Below are 18,467 nucleotides of genomic sequence, written 5' to 3'. Positions count from 1 at the left end.
CCCTGAAGCAGAGGTCGGCCCGGGACCAGGGTTCAATTCCAGACGCGGCAGGGTCTTGGGTCAATGTCTGCGGACTCGATAATTCTCGCCTAGATGCCTACGCTAACCATGGGTCCCACTCTGCAACTCTGGGAATAGCTTGTTAATCTCCACAACGACCCAAGCAGTGCTGGGGATGCCTGGCTTCACCTTGGGGGTGCCCGCTCACAGGGAAAGCCAGGATGGGTTCCCCAGCGGTATACAGCGCCAGGACGCCACGTAACGGGGTAACAGTGCACTTTACAAGTTTACATACATTACATTACATTTCATCTTCCCACTCAGCCAAGGCTTCAAACTGTGTTGGTCTAGGTCTCGATTCAAGCTTTGTCATCTTGTCTCTTAGATTTCTTAATATCGCAAGACTAAAATAACCTTCTTCTGGGAAAGCTAACGCACCATCATTTTTGTATTTCTTGCCCAATTCTCTAACCATATACATGTATGGTATCCATATTTTGTCATCATATACGATGCTGGCGTTCTCGGCGGAGGAATTACTTTTCTCCCCCTAGTTTCAATTACTTTGTCTTTTTTTAATCCATCTTTCAATTTTTAGAACCTTGAAGGTTTCTCTTTCTCCATTCCAAAATAGAATTCCATTTTGGTATTATTCTCCTGATTTTCAAAAGTCTGCGTACTCTTCCGTAAACTTCTTCATAACACCAGCCTACCGCAGCGCGGTTCCCACTAACACACCAATTAGAACAAGATTTGTTTAATTAGTGCTCAACCAATTATTTTGCTGCTTTTGCTGATGCACCAATCAGCCCTTACTCTGTCTTGATCACGCGCACCAATCCCAGCACGACACTTTTGACGGCAGTCCTGCTCCGGTTTCTGCAGCTTCAACTGACCCCTCCTTTACAAAATTTATCGGCACACTGTATTTACACTTTTATACAGTAAAACTAGTTAGTAACTACATAAAACGAACCCCATTTGTCTGTTTCGCTAAAACCAAAGGGATAGTTTCCTCAATCACACAAGTATTCTGTATTTCCAGTAGAGGGCGCTTACCTCTTCTCTACCACAGAATTTTCCTTTTGTAGATAAAGTAGCACCTCCCTCTACCTTACCCTTCCCTCAAGCTTAGGTTAAACTTTATTACTCTCTCCGGGTAGAGTTTTATGCAGGATTCTAAATAATCCCTGTGCTCAAACCCAAGATTTCGCAGGTTACCCTTGCTATACATTCACCAATTTTCACGCGTAAAAGTCCCTACTACTTGTAACATACGACAATATCACCACTTTGAAACACAGACTCTGCGATGTGCGACTTCACCTGCCACACTTTCTCTGCCTTCAGACAGAGTTACTAGCTTCCCACACTATCCAGAAGCCTCTTTTAGACTACTTTTAAAGTAATACAAACTCAGCAAATGTTAGTCCAAAATTATTGTAGATCACAATTCTATATCTTCTACTCTGCACATCATATATCCTAGTCAACCTATAGCAACCAAGGCACTGCTACCAAGTATTACTGGGGCAGCGCAGCTCCAAAAATTCTTCATAAACCACTACCTTTAAACCCCCGGAACTACTTACTAATTCTTACAACTGGGCCCATCATTCTAAACTTCCATTCATACACACATATATTCTGTTCCGAGGATTCAGTATGGGTTCAAAATGGGAGTCACAGTGCTCTAGAGGAGTGCCTGCACTAAACTTAATACATTATTTACAACTGCAGTTTTATTTCTAAATTCCATGGTTTTTATTAAAGTAAGAAAAATAATATCACCCCACTATTCATATTTAATTTTGGATCTGCTAGTAAAAGTTTACTAAAAGAAAATGTTTAGTCTACCTTATTATTCCATTTATTTATTTATTTTTAATTTTAATTTTAGAAATTTCAATCTCCTAGCATGATCTCTATGTTTAATAAACTTTCAGTTATGCAATAAATCCTGAAAGAAAAGTTAAATTTCAATAACATTAATTATTAACATTAATTTCAATCAGCCTCCATATTTTATTTTGCTCGCATAGGCCTCCATTTAGGAACTATCACAGAAACAAACACAAATAGGTGTAAATTTACGAAATGAAGCCCTTTCTGTTTACCTCCCCCCTTTCTAATGATAACCTGGTTAGTATTTACCTAGCTTTAAGTGACATATATGCGTAATTTGACTTACCAATCTTCATGAATTATGCCACAAGTAAACAGACAGAAGCACATTCAGGCATTTCTTTTAGATTATAACATATGCGTACACTTTATGGCACAATATACGACAAATTAGTAAATTATGCTTTTGCAAAATCATGCAATTTAGCATCCCAGGTGTATTTGTATATGCATTTTACTCTAGGTTGGTTAATTTAAAAAAAACACACATTTAGTACTTATTACTGTTATGGAGAGGTAATTTTACAAGGGGTATACAAAAATGTTTGTTTTCCACCTTGCTCCATCACCACGGATAGTGAGAACACAGCTTCGGAACCTGACATGGCGCTGACGCTACTAGACAGCGCGGCGGAAATTACCATAGTGTGGGAAGCATTCTGAAGGTGACAGCAACTGATACGTTTGTTGTTGTTGAGACAGCTGACACTAGAGTGTCTCCCCCTGAAAGACTTTTTGATATTGTCCTTTTAATTGAAGGTGCCATACTGTAAAATGGGTATTTTGGGAGAATTTGACTACAACCGATGACATTTTGTTGGCGGAGGTCGATTGGCCCCCAGTTTTTGTTTAAGCGGCTCCGCAAAGGAAGGAGGAAATCCTCCCTAGTTTCACTCACACTGTGCCGAAGGAGCAGGCTCTGCATTTTGCAGAAGAATGGGCTAAGGTGCTTGCACCAGCTTTGTACCATACTCACCTTGGCTGGGACACTTTTTCCAACCAGCATGAGATACCATTGAGGTCTATGCCACAGCCTCAACCCCAATAGTCCATGAGGCTTGAGGTAAAACCTCCTGTGGCAGAGATTCTTGAACAATTGGAATATCAAGATGTGATGAAAACGTGTGTGTCTCTGATGAATAACCCTCTTTTTACTGTGACTAAGCCTGATGGTTCATACTGTTTGGTATTGGATTACCTGCACTTAAATTCTCTTTGCCAGACCTACGCTGTACAAAATACTCACAGTTCTGCCCTTGTGGATAGTCTCATGTGCAAAAGGTTTAAGACCACACTGGACATATCCAATGGCTTTTTCTGCCATAACCTGTCCTCTATTAGTAGTAAGTGGACAGCTTTTACCTGCAGTGGCAAACAACGCCAGTTCAAAAGATTGACTATGGGCTATAGGAAGAGTCCAGTATTCTTTGCCGTCTGCACAGTCTCTCTTTTAGAGAGGCTCGATCCGGATGCATGTTCGTATGTGGATGATATTTATCTCACAGATGTCGAATTATGGCTGCATCTGTGTCGCTTTGACCGTATCATTTGTCAGTTTGCAAACTTCTGTTATAAATTCAATTTTGTGAAAACTCACATTACTGAGTACACAGTGTTGTTCCTGTGCTATGAGCTCAACAATGAAGGTTGAGGTTTAGCACCTCCTTTCCTGGAGAAATGCGCACAGCTGCACGCTCCAACAACTCTGAGAAAAAGCTACAATCTTTGCTGTTTTTTTAAAATTTTGGGCATTCTTATATTCCTGAATACGCCCAGCGTATCAAGCCTCTTTAAGCTTTGGTACAATCTACTTTCTCCAAATTTTGCTGGTTGCATGCTGCTTCAGCCATCTTGCAATCTTTGCAGGCTGATCTTCTAGAATCTAAATTCTTATTTACTTGTGATAACCACACCAACCTGGTGATAAGAATTGTACCTGGGGTGGTGGGTTTCACGTACCTGACTTTTAATGAAGGTGACACAGTCCTATCTCTTACAAGTCACACTTGTACACTTCGGCTGAGCTAGGGTTTTCCACTGTTGAAAATGTTTTGACAGCAGTGCAAATGGCGATTCTGCAGAAACGTGCACTGTCGCAGGGAAAACGTATTTTGGTTGTTACTCAGTATCCTGCTCTAGAGGCAGTGACGAAAGCCAGTGTACCAAATTCGAAGGCTTTGCACCCATGGTGGTTACAATGGGCGACGTCCTTGACATCTTTGGATGTCACGTTCATTTTTGATTCCTCTTTGCAGACTCAGAAGTATTCGCAGTATTTATTCGTTCATCCGGCTTCTCTGACTGTGCGCCCGCTGGAGGATTTCCATTGTATCATTTACACTGAAAGTTTGGGGCAACCAGTGACGGGTTCAAAGCATGCGTATTCTTTGGCATGTGCAATACTGGTTGGTACGATGGTGAATGGAGAGTTCAAGTCCAATGTTGTGCATACACTGACATTAGGGGACTGTACCGCCCAATTGGCAGAGATTTGTGCGCTGATGCTTGCATTGGAGTACGCTGATCCTAGTGTGTCTATTCTTATCGTAAGCGACTCTTACTACTGTGTTCAGTCTTACAATACAATATGTTCTTTTGGACTCAAAATTACTACCGTGATTCCAAAGGTGGCAATATAAAACATAAAATGTACTGGGTTCGAGTGGCTGAGCTTAAAGAAAGGCTGCCACTCGTAATTGTGATTCATACTCTTGGTCACCAGCGTGTTGGAGTGTATGCTGTTGGCAACAGTCTTGCTGATGAAGCAGCAAAGACAGCAGTAGCGACGTATTTGGTTGCAGCAGTTACTCTTTCCGAAAGTAAGATTGATGATGACATCTTGGCAGCTATTGCCGCAACAGAGAAGGGAAGTAATTACCCTAGAGTTTTCTCTTCAAAGTACTCTTATCACTTAAGTTCTGATAAAGTTCCTTATGTGAGAATTAACAATGTTGGTAACAGATTGATTCCCAATGCGACAGCAGGTCCACACTGATTGCAGCCGCTCATGAGGGTGTCTTTGCGACGGTATCACTCATACAACAGCGTTACTGGTGGTGCGGATTGTACAAACAAACACGTGATTATGTCCTTCATTGTGACATTTGCCAGCAGATTAAACCTTCCACTGCTGCACGCCTGCCACAGACACAGGTGTATATATCTAATAAACCACTTGGCTGTGCTTACTTAGATCACTGCAGTCCTTTTCCCTCTGATACTGCGTATAAATACATCTTAGATGCAGTTGATTCTTGCACGCGCTTTGTGTGGGTGTGGCCCCAAAGGAGTGCTGATTCTAGAACTGTTGTTAGGGATTTGCGTGTCTCTGTGGGAATTTTTACATGTGGTACTTTCCACTCGGTCCAGGGTCCAGCGTTCGCATCTAAGGAGTACAAGGATGCCATGCATTTATTCGGGGTCCAAGTCAAACTTTCGTTTCCATACTGGCCTGAGGGCAATATGTTGTGGAATGGATGAACCATGATTTAAAGCAATCCTTGACAGCTAGAGTTTTAGGTACGGTCTGGAACTGGCTAGCCCACCTCAGTAGCATTCAACGTGCACTTAATAATCTCCCTAGAAGGTCTCTGGGTGGGCAGACCCCATACGAAATACTCTTTGACATCAAAATGTTTGTTCGGGACCTTAGGGGTATAGACCAGGCGGTGTCTGCCACTCCCTTTGATTTAGATGATCATTGTGCTGTTTTCCAGAATCTACAAAAGACCCATGACAGTCTTGCAAAGGAACACTTGCCCTCCACATCTGATGCTGCGTTGCAGATTCCGGTAGTTGGCTAGCTACCCAGAGTTTGTGAACTGGTCCGGGAGAAGGTCGAGAACAAGAAGGAATTCGGCCCCTCGTATCATGCTCCAGTTCCTGTGCCTGGCGTGCAGGGTACAAGAACAGTAATTTTACCTCCACTTACTGATCGAAAAGAAAACAGGTACATCTCCTTTGACAATGTCAAACTACACAGAGTGGCCAATGCTTCTTAGTATGACACCTGCAGTCTCTTGTCATGCGATGCTGAGAAACTCTGTTCTGGCGCCGGCACCTACCACCAGGCCTGATGTTGCCATTGAGATGAATATAGTTTCAAATCCTTTATTGAATCCACCAGCTGGTGATCCTCTTGATGATACTGAGTACACTTATCCCACTGACTTATCTATGCCCGATTTAGAGACCTTTGTGGCTAATCAATCATGTATTTCATTTGACACTGACTCTGCGACATCAAACTCTCCCTCAAAAGTTTCGATTTTTGTTGCTTGGTTTAAAAGAAATGTTTTTATTCCCTCTTGGACTTACATTTGTCTGGTGCTTTTTAAAAAACTTTTATTCATATCCATTGGATTTATGGTGTATTTTTTCAGTCTTGTGAATGGACACTATGTTAAAGAAAGAACTACAATTAGACAAATTGATGCAACCCCACTCCTCATCACAAAGAATGAAGAGGGACCAGACGTTTGTGAATATCACTGCTTGGCCTTTCTTAGATGGGATTGTATGGGATGCTGTAAAATTTCAGATACATGGTCCCACAGAGGTTATTAATGTCTCTAATGTACTTTGTGTTTCAATGGGGGATGTGGTTAAACAAAATCTATGCTCTGATGATTGTGACGTCCAAGCCGTAGAGGCTCTATTTTCTGATATGAAATATTATGCTGCGTTTGATGCTGACTTGTTTTGCTACCAACACTATGGCAATCATTTTCTGCACAAAGCAAACATATTTGGGAATGTGGTTAATTACACACAATGGGAACATTGTCCCGCTCCTGTTGAAGGCAGCTCCAAAACTCTTTTGAAAAAGTTTTGTTACTTTACTGATTTTAATCAATCCAAACCTGATGCATTTTATTTTAAGATGAGTGAGAAGTCCTCTTCTAAAGTTAGACTTACCCACACTAAATTATTATATTCAAAGTCCTTTATCGACCAATTGGCAATAGGAGGCTATGAGCTATGGAAAGATACGATTGATCTTAAATCTGTTTGGGGTTCTAAATATTGGCAAGTGCAAGGCACTGAGGCTTTGCATCGTGCATGTCTCATCCCGAATCATATGTTGTTCCTGAATCAACTATTTCACAAACCAGCTGGTTTGGATTGGCTATGTCTAAAAAATTATATACTCCTTCAATTCCTGATTTGGGAGAATACCCCAAATGGAACAATCACACCAGTAGGTCCCTTAGTGATTTACAGACTCTGTTACTAAATTCGTCGATTAACATTTCCAGTTTGGATCCCCAAGGCTGGTTGTTATGGCAAGAAAAGTACAGATTCATGCCAGCATCGTTTTATGCGTTTGGCCCCTGGTTATACACAGGTTAGAGTGGATCCACGTCTTGAGAGTGACCATTCTGTCCCCACCTATTCTGTAGGCAAGCTATGTCCGAACGGGAAACATCCTTTACAACGCAGCTTTTACCACGGAGTGCCTTTACAACGCAGGTTTTTCAAAGCAAGTTATTACAACGACTTGCGCTGGGGGCGCTCTAGGATAGGTAATAATTTAATTTATTATCCAACACCTTCCCTATTATCCACAGGGACTGGAGTTGGAATAGTAAATTAAACTATTTACTATCCAGCACCCCTCAATGCAAGCCGTTGTAACGACTTGCGTTGAAAACCCTGCATTGTAAAAGCATGCGTGGTAAAAGCATGCATTGTAACAACGTACATCCGTCAGAACTGGCTCAAACACTCCACTTTAGCATCAGTTAGGCTTCATTTGTCTAAATTGACTGACGATGTTGATTTGAATGACTTTGTGAAAGGTCCTGCAACAGGTAGGTCCAAAAGATTGAATTATGCTGTCTATATCTAAGTTTGGAAACTGTCCCAAATTGAAGCTGCTTCTAGGTTAAGGGATATTGATCAAGCTAATTTAGAAAAAGTGCTTGCAGTTGTGAATAATAGCATTACCACGCTTTCTTCCAGAATTTCCACATTAGATTATATTGTTTCTTCTGTCATTGATATTGTGCAAGATGAAGTCTCAGTTTTGTACCATGATCAAAATCAATTGCGTTCTATTATGCAGTTAGCATGAATTTTACAAACGTTGAAGGCTGGGAAAGTGCCATGGGACTATATGAACACGTTTTTTTTACCATTTAATCTGACTGTTAAACCACAATTTATGTCAATGAAAGATGCTACGTTTTCACTATTGCATAATGAAAAGTTAGAACCTTTACCGTTTTCTGTGGCAGAAACAAATTTTGCAGTTTGGCTTATTCATGGTTTAATAAAGCTACCTATTCCACTGTTTAAATTTGAAGCATGCATGAAACATTATGCCATAGGCAGATATGAACCATTAGGTAGCGCATCGCTCCATGACGTTTGGTCTGTACCTTTACCTATAGGTGCTTGAGGGAAGGAAAGGAGGTTTACTTAAAAGGTGAAGATTGCACTTCAACTCCCGACCACTCATTGGTCTGTAGGAATATATAATTCAGACACCCCAAACTTTGCCTGTATTTTAAAAGGTACACCCGTCCCGGCTTTTAACACCTACTTTCACATTGTTAGCAGACTGTAGTTATTTATTATTGAATAATGAAGATTGCTGTGGCATGCTGCCAGGGATACCATAGTGACTGTCTCCCAATATGTAGTCTGTTGTAAGAATGTGCTAGTTCCTCCTCCGCATGGGAAGCTCGATATATCCATCTGGCCTTCCATTCCGACCTTGAAAGCAGAGTTCAACAAGATGAGTCGAATAAGGGCTCTTTTGTCTCAAACAGAAGTCGACCTTACATCTGCATGTTAAACATTTGTCCTTCATGTGGCTAATACTCGTACCGAGATACATGCCCTACTAAATACTGATCTCCCCCTGCATTTTAGAGCATTGATTCACACTATATTCAATGCCTCGTTGACCTCAGGCTTGGCGCACCTTTTTAAAGTAGTAAGTTCTGGCCTCGTGACTGCATTCCAAACCATATTTGGTGTGATACCGGCATTTTTTCATTCTATTTTTCCAGCTTCAGCGGTTTACCGTTAATTCTCGCCTTGGCTGCAGGGGTACTGATGTTAATTTGTTTGCTCAAAAATTGTTGCACATTCTGTGCCCCACGACGACCTGCCCCGGCTGACCTGCCCCGGCTGCTACAACTTCGTGACCGGATACTTAAGCACTATGGATTGCTGCCTTTAGCTACTCTGAGTGTGGTGTATGGTTTCTCTTTCTGGTTTTCATACTTTACATGCGTGCAGCCAGTTTTCCACTGCTTGGATTGCAGTTTTGAATGGGCTCTGGATTTGTGTCTCTGCAATACGGTGTCTCCTAACCCGGATTATTATCTACTAATGTGTCCCTTAGTTGCTCAGCGCATGGAGTCCTAGGCAATTGGAAAGTATGGACCTCAGCCAGTGACTTTCTGGCACATAGTTATCTCAAAGAACATCCAAATCCGGCGGTTGAAGAACATGTGTGTTCTTTTCCATTACTGAATTGGATGGCTGAAATGTTCACTGATGATAACAACAGCTTTCTATTGGAGGCGGTTGCAACGTACAGTGTCAATACGCTGTTGTATTGAAGTGACAATTTTTTTTGTGCTCCATAAACACGTACTGGACTCATGAATTTTTTCTTAATTTTTTTTTCTACGCATTACTTGTGTTTGACACTATACGCCCCTGTTAGGTTTTGAATTCCTTTTGGGATTACTAAGTGGAAATTTAAACTCAATTATCCAATTTGGCGAAATTTTGAACTTGTTTTTTTCTCATTCGAACTTGAACTCTAGATTCCAAAAATGTCCCCCACTTCTTGTGCGTTCTCCGATCAAGGGAGGGTGTAGTGAAGGCTGGGCCTTGTTGCGCACATTGTTATGTTAGCATAGGCTTCTTAGAAGTTTAAACGCCATTTTACCTTTTGCTGCTTTTTGCACACGACACTGCATATAACTGTTGTTGTAAATTAGGCTGCGTGAATTACTTCACAGGAGAATTGCTTGTTTTCGGCATCCCTAGACTTACATCGTGACCCTAGTCTGCACAGTGAGTACTAAAACCTCCAAGGTTATCAAAATAAGGTAGCTGCTGTTCGGGCTGATCAGTTCACGTTTTAGACATAACATACATGCAGCTGCAGGCAACGGAGATTCTCGCGCCTTTAATTATGCACTGTAGGCATGATTTCAGACACTTGGAAGAATTCAGTTTCCAGAGAGACAGTGACCTTTAGCTGATCCTGATGTGATTCATTCTTGCTGATCTTAGAGGTATGGGGTCCCCCACACAAGCCTAGAGACCTTCTATATTTTATAAAACATAGTTCCTAGCTAGGGAGGGTGATACACTAGGTAATATAAGACCTGTTCTCACCATCATTGTGATATGATTTCTCCTTTTGTGTTTTATAGAATTGTAACAATGCTGATCATATTATTTGTAATCATATGTCTGCTTATGTTAGCAAGGATACTGCATCTTAGAGCACGTCGTTATAATAAATATTTTAAGCATTCCCGTGTCTCTTTTTACTCCTGTTGTTGACTGGTATATGAAAGAGGGTTCTTGATTCCCACCATTCCTGAGTATAATCTAAGTAGCATGTTCTGGGTTGTCTAATCATTGGTTCCTTTGCTATAGGACAAAGAGCTAATGTGACACTGATGCTAGTCGGTTAGGGTTTCTAGGTACTGAGGTGAGTTTTTTGGTCCACTACAATTCACGGAGTTTCCTGGGTCTCTGTGCACAGTTCTGTATAGGAGCAGAATCCATGTAGTACTAACCTGACAACAAAAAAAGCTTCACTGCCAACCATTGCCAGCCTTTGCATAGGCTTGGTTTAGTATGCCAGAACTTAAGTCAAGTCCACTGGTGCAAGCACAGCAACAGCAGCATCATTAACAATTTAGAAGATGCCCAAGACTATCTGGAAGATACAGAAGATGTGTATCTGGATCAAGACCCATTGACTTATTGAAATGGAAACACTGACCAGAACTTAGCAGGCTGGCAAAGTATACTTCATGTCCGGTTGCCACTGTGCCTTTGGAGCATATGTTTAAAGCAACTGGAGCAGTTGTCACAGTCATAAGGACCAGCCTCATTCCTCAAAACCCAAAGGGATTGACAATGAAATGAAAAAAAAACTTCATACCAAACTTTTATAATGCACCTGAGTATGTGATTCTGGATGAGGGCGGTCGGTCTGACATCAAAACTATCTCCTTGAATTTATGGACAACTATACTTTCCTGACTAAATACATAACAGAACAACAGAATAGATATGATTGCTTTAAAAATGCATACACTTTCCAGCTTACTTTAGCTACTTTAAATAAACTTAAATGTCTTATGTGTATGACATAGACAGTCATTTGAAGAGGACACCGCAATTTTATGCTGGGCACGACTGAATGGTGAGAGGTGAAATAGATAAATTCAAATTTGGACTTTGAAATTAGCATTAGTGTCAGTCTGCAATAGATGCTTTCATTTTATAAAAAGACCAAGATGCCTCCCATCCTTATCCTTTATTTAATTATCATTATGGGCTGCCAGTGAAGATGTAACAGACTGCACTGTTATTGCACTGCATCCATAACAAAGAGAAACATATTAGTAAATGGACACCACACTTGGAATAGGTAACTTGCATCAATTAATGCCAAATGATGACGGTTTATGTGATGGCTGGAAGGGTGTGGTAAACTAAATTTAAAGTGAATTTTTTGTGTGATCATCACGACGTGCCACTGAGATAGCTACTTTACTTGATAGTCTTTTTGTTAAATTAAGTCTATCATAAAGTTCTTTTGAGGCCCCTCAGTTCCACTAGACTAAACTAATACTCAGTTTATTTTCATTTTCTTGTTCAACACGTCAATCTGGTTTTGGATGAAATCTTAAAGTACCACTGATAGAAGCCAGAGGAAGGAGCAATGCCTATCTCCTACAATGGGAAACAAGATGACTGAAAGAGGCATTCCCCAATGGACTGGAGAGAGGTGTGTTGATTACGAAAAAGAAGACTAATGGCTCAAGGGGTAAACTAAGTAGTTGTGGTTGAGACATCTCATACGATTGGCACAGATAAACATTTTCATCGTTTGACTAACCGCTAATCAGCTGGGTACATGCAGCTGGTTGTTTGTCTTGTTGTTGGGCCTCTTGGTACCATAGAAGATTGGCTATTAGTTCGTGGTCCACTACTATGCCAGTCTATGCTATGCCATCTGTTTAAATTAGGTAACTGAACTGTCATTGTCCTTCCTCAACAGCTGTAAAATCACATGCTGCTTATAGACTTGATGAATGTTTTATTTGTCTATCTCTCTTATTTTCCTAATTTCTCCTACCCATCTTCTCAATAAAATCTTAACCCTCTTCCCTCAGGTTTTGCGATCTGTTAATTTCTATCATTAACAACTGTTACACCTGATGGGGCAGATGTGGTTAAAGCTACACCAATTGTTACTGGAGGAGGAGGAGAGTACCAAGTTTGTCCATGACAACCTTCCTACATCCTCCCAGTTGAGAAAGAAAATCATAGTGTGAAAAGTTGGCCTGGTATATGCTGTCCACTAATTAAAGTGGGCACCTTGCACCAGTCCAAATGACCCTCATGATGTATGAGGTCAAAGGTAACCTTTAGAAAGCTATCCTGGTGGTAGCTGTGGAGAGCAGCCTTCAGGCTTAATCTTGAAGGAATGTAAAGCAGCTTGTTCTACCAGAATAGCACCTCCTGAATGACTAAATGAAGGTGGAACCACACAGTAGTTATATAAAAATATGTATTTGTTAATATAAACACTATCTACTATCCTCTACATGAGGATAGAACACAAAGTACACAATACGAGATCAATAGAACAGTTGTAAATAACACAATACACAGTGGGCTCCAGGAGGTGACCAAACCGTATACTAAAATAGTGATATAACAGTCACGACGGAGTTCATGACAAGGTCTCGAGCACGTGGAAGTGCTGGGAAACCAAGGAACCACCCAAGGTGAGTAGACAGCGACCCTGCGGAGGCCGAATGCAGTGTGGAAACAGAACCACGGGCGCCGTACAATACTATGTGGAAGTTGCGGTTACACTTTTATAGTTTAACCCCTTCGCTGCTAGGCCTTTTCCCCTCCTGTGCTAAGCCCTTTTTTGGCGATTTGGGGTAGTGCGCGCTTAGGCCCTTGTAACTTTTTGACCACATAAGGTATCCACGCCAAATTTGCGTCCTTTTCTTCCAACATCATGTGGATTCTAAAGGTGCCCAGGGTTTGTGGATTACCTTGGAGGGGTCCCAGAAATTAACCAAAATATAGTGATTTTTTTGTTTTTTTCAGAAAAATGGGAAAAACGGGCTACAAATGAAAGCCTCTGGGTTTTTCCCTGAAAATGTTATCAAAAAAGGGTTTGTGGGGCTGCAATCTCCATTTTCTCAGCTTTTAGGAAATGACAGTCTTTTGTCAGAGAACCGACATTTTTCACACAGTTTTGGCATTTTTCTGGGACATAGCCTATTTTTGCTATTTTTAGAGCTTTCCACCTCCTTCCAGTTAATGGTAGAAATGAGTATGAAAGCAATAATGGATCCTAGAAAGCTGTACATTTTCAAAAAGTAGACAAAATTCTGAATTCAGAAAGGGGTCATTTGTCTAAATCCATGAAGGTTTCTTTATAGAAACTAACAGTTAAATATTGGAATAATTGAAAATTTGTTGAAAAAAACAGCCTTTTGTCTCAACGTTTTCACCTATAACTTTTTCTAGTTTTGACAGCTCTTAGAAAGCAATATACCGTTACATCCGTTAGACCTTCCTAGTTGTGGGGATATATAGGACTTGTAGTTTCACCAAGAACCCGACGAACCCAGATCCAAAAACTGAGCAGCAACTTGCAGTGGTATTTTTTCATTTACTGGGTATAGAGCACTTTGTCTTGGAAAATGTATACATGGAAAAATCTGTATGAAAGACACCTATGTATTTCTGAATTGGGAACAAAATATAGAGTTCAGAAACAGTATATTATTGCTAATTTTCAAAATTGGGAATACTCATACTAGCATGAGAATTATTGGTCATTTTTCCCCCAAAAAATTTTTTTACACAATGTCTTTCATTGAAAGGGAGAAATGCGCAAAAGCTCAATTGGTAATAACAGTTGATTTACAAATCTGAATTACCCCAAGTCTCCCGATAAAAACGGTACCTCACTTGTGTGGGTCGCCCTCGTGGCTGCGACAGGAAACGGCGCAAAATGCAAAGTGGTGACACCTAAATTTTGCAGTTACAAATTGACCCTTTTTTAGCAAAGTGCCTACCTGTAGTTTTTGCACCCTAGCTCTGCCGGCACCTAGGGAAACCTAGCAAACCTATACATTTTTGAAAAGTAGACACCCAGGGAAATTCAGGATGGGGTGACTTGACTGCCTACCACCAGGTCTTGTTACCCAGAATCCCTTGCAAACCTACGAATTTGACAAAAAAAACACATTTTCCTCACATTTCTGTGGAGGAAAGTTCTGGAATCTGCTTGGATCAACAAATTTCCACCCACCCAGTGTTCCCCCAGGTCTCCCGAAAACAATGGTACCTCACTTGCGTGGGTAGGCATAGTGGCTGCGACACGAAACAGCGCAAAACGCAACGTGGTCACACCTCAATTTCCCAGTGAAATCTTGCGCTCTTTGGACAAAGAGACTACCTTTTGTTTTTGAGCCCTAGCTCTGCCAGCACCTAGGGAAACCTAGCAAACCTATACATTTTTGAAAAGTAGACACCCAGGGGAATTCAGGATGGGGTCACTCGACTGCCTACCCCCAGGTTCTCTTACCCAGAATCCCTTGGAAAGCTAAGAAATTGGAGAAAAAAAACGCATTTTCCTCACATTTCTGTGGTGGAAAGTTCCGGAATCTGCGTGGATCAACAAATTTCCACCCACCCAGCGTTCCCCCAGGTCTCCCGAGAAAAATGGTATCTCATTTGCCTGGGTAGGCATAGTGGCTTCGACAGGAAACAGTGCAAAACGCAACGTGGTCACAACTCAATTTTTCAGTGAAATTGTGGACGCTTTGGGCAAAGAGACTACCTTTTGTTTTTGAACCCTAGCTCTGCCGGCACCTAGGGAAACCTAGCAAACCTATACATTTTTGAAAAGTAGACACCCAGGGGAATTCAGGATGGGGTCACTCGACTGCCTACCCCCACGTTCTCTTACCCAGAATCCCTTGCAAAGATAAGAAATTGGAAAAAAAAATGCATTTTCCTCACATTTCTGTGGTGGAAAGTTCCGGAATCTGCGTGGATCAACAAATTTCCACCCACCCAGCGTTCCCCCAGGTGTCCCGAGAAAAATGGTATCTCATTTGCCTGGGTAGGCATAGTGGCTGCGACAGGAAACAGTGCAAAACGCAACGTGGTCACAACTCAATTTTTCAGTGAAATTGTGGACGTTTTGGGCAAAGAGACTACCTTTTGTTTTTGAACCCTAGCTCTGCCGGCACCTAGGGAAACCTAGCAAACCTATACATTTTTGAAAAGTAGACACCCAGGGGAATTCAGGATGGGGTCACTCGACTGCCTACCCCCACGTTCTCTTACCCAGAATCCCTTGCAAAGCTAAGAAATTGGAAAAAAAAACGCATTTTCCTCACATTTCTATGGTGGAAAGTTCCGGAATCTGTGTGGATCAACAAATTTCCACCAACCCAGCGTTCCCCCAGGTCTCCCGAGAAAAATGGTATCTCATTTGCCTGGGTAGGCATAGTGGCTGCGACATGAAACAGTGCAAAACGCAACGTGGTCACAACTCAATTTTTCAGTGAAATTGTGCACGTTTTGGGCAAAGAGACTACCTTTTGTTTTTGAACCCTAGCTCTGCAGGCACCTAGGGAAACCTAGCAAACCTATACATTTTTGAAAAGTAGACACCCAGGGGAATTCAGGATGGGGTCACTCGACTGCCATCCCCCACGTTCTCTTACCCAGAATCCCTTGCAAAGATAAAAAAATTGGAAAAAAAACGCATTTTCCTCACATTTCTGTGGTGGAAAGTTCCGGAATCTGCGTGGATCAACAAATTTCCACCAACCCAGCGTTCCCCCAGGTCTCCCGAGAAAAATGGTATCTCATTTGCCTGGGTAGGCATAGTGGCTGCGACAGGAAACAGTGCAAAACGCAACGTGGTCACAACTCAATTTTTCAGTGAAATTGTGCACATTTTGGGCAAAGAGACTACCTTTTGTTTTTGAACCCTAACTCTGCTGGCACCTAGGGAAACCTAGCAAACCTATACATTTTTGAAAAGTAGACACCCAGGGGAATTCAGGATGGGGTCACTCGACTGCCTACCCCCACGTTCTCTTACCCAGAATCCCTTGCAAAGCTAAGAAATTGGAGAAAAAAAACGCATTTTCCTCACATTTCTGTGGTGGAAAGTTCCGGAATCTGCGTGGATCAACAAATTTCTACCCACCCAGCGTTCCCCCAGGCCTCCCGAGAAAAATGGTATCTCATTTGCCTGGGTAGGCATAGTGGCTGCAACAGGAAACAGTGCAAAACGCAACGTGGTCACAACTCAATTTTTCAGTGAAATTGTGCACGTTTTGGGCAAAGAGACTACCTTTTGTTTTTTAACCCTAGCTCTGCCGGCACCTAGGGAAACCTAGCAAACCTATACATTTTTGAAAAGTAGACACCCAGGGAAATTCAGGATGGGGTCACTCGACTGCCTACCCCCACGTTCTCTTACCCAGAATCCCTTGCAAAGATAAGAAATTGGAAAAAAAAACGCATTTTCCTCACATTTCTGTGGTGGAAAGTTCCGGAATCTGCGTGGATCAACAAATTTCCACCCACCCAGCGTTTCCCCAGGTCTCCCGAGAAAAATGGTATCTCATTTGCCTGGGTAGGCATAGTGGCTGCGACAGGAAACAGTGCAAAACGCAACGTGGTCACAACTCAATTTTTCAGTGAAATTGTGCACGTTTTGGGCAAAGAGACTACCTTTTGTTTTTGAACCCTAGCTCTGCCGGCACCTAGGGAAACCTAGCAAACCTATACATTTTTAAAAAGTAGACACCCAGGGGAATTCAGGATGGGGTCACTCGACTGCCTACCCCCACGTTCTCTTACCCAGAATCCCTTGCAAAGCTAAGAAATTGGAGAAAAAAAACGCATTTTCCTCACATTTCTGTGGTGGAAAGTTCCGGAATCTGCGTGGATCAACAAATTTCCACCCACCCAGCGTTCCCCCAGGTCTCCCGAGAAAAATGGTATCTCATTTGCCTGGGTAGGCATAGTGGCTGCGACAGGAAACAGTGCAAAACGCAACGTGGTCACAACTCAATTTTTTAGTGAAATTGTGCACGTTTTGGGCAAAGAGACTACCTTTTGTTTTTGAACCCTAGCTCTGCCGGCACCTAGGGAAACCTAGCAAACCTATACATTTTTGAAAAGTAGACACCCAGGGGAATTCAGGATGGGGTCACTCGACTGCCTACCTCCACGTTCTCTTACCCAGAATCCCTTGCAAAGATAAGAAATTGGAGAAAAAAAACGCATTTTCCTCACATTTCTGTGGTGGAAAGTTCCGGAATCTGCGTGGATCAACAAATTTCCACCCACCCAGCGTTTCCCCAGGTCTCCCGAGAAAAATGGTATCTCATTTGCCTGGGTAGGCATAGTGGCTGCGACAGGAAACAGTGCAAAACACAACGTGGTCACAACTCAATTTTTCAGTGAAATTGTGCACGTTTTGGGCAAAGAGACTACCTTTTGTTTTTGAACCCTAGCTCTGCCGGCACCTAGGGAAACCTAGCAAACCTATACATTTTTGAAAAGTAGACACCCAGGGGAATTCAGGATGGGGTCACTCGACTGCCTACCCCCACGTTCTCTTACCCAGAATCCCTTGCAAAGCTAAGAAATTGGGAAAAAAAACGCATTTTCCTCACATTTCTGTGGTGGAAAGTTCCGGAATCTGCGTGGATCAACAAATTTCCACCCACCCAGCGTTCCCCCAGGTCTCCCGAGAAAAATGGTATCTCATTTGCCTGGGTAGGCATAGTGGCTGCGACAGGAAACAGTGCAAAACGCAACGTGGTCACAACTCAATTTTTCAGTGAAATTGTGCACGTTTTGGGCAAAGAGACTACCTTTTGTTTTTGAACCCTAGCTCTGCCGGCACCTAAGGAAACCTAGCAAACCTATACATTTTTGAAAAGTAGACACCCAGGGGAATTCAGGATGGGGTCACTCGACTGCCTACCCCCACGTTCTCTTACCCAGAATCCCTTGCAAAGCTAAGAAATTGGGAAAAAAAACGCATTTTCCTCACATTTCTGTGGTGGAAAGTTCCGGAATCTGCATGGATCAACAAATTTCCACCCACCCAGCGTTCCCCCAGGTCTCCCGAGAAAAATGGTACCTCACTTGCGTGGGTAGGCATAGTGGCTGCGAAAGGAAACGGTTAAAATTGTACGGTGGTGAATTTACAATACCAAATTGCAAAACAACCTTGATTTTGGGGGGGGGGGGCACCTGCGTTTTTGGCCCGGGGCTCG

This window comes from Lissotriton vulgaris, chromosome 11 (assembly GCF_964263255.1).
Source record: "Lissotriton vulgaris chromosome 11, aLisVul1.2, whole genome shotgun sequence".
Classification (NCBI taxonomy): Eukaryota; Metazoa; Chordata; class Amphibia; order Caudata; family Salamandridae; genus Lissotriton; species Lissotriton vulgaris.
Note: the sequence above shows the minus strand (reverse complement) of the source record.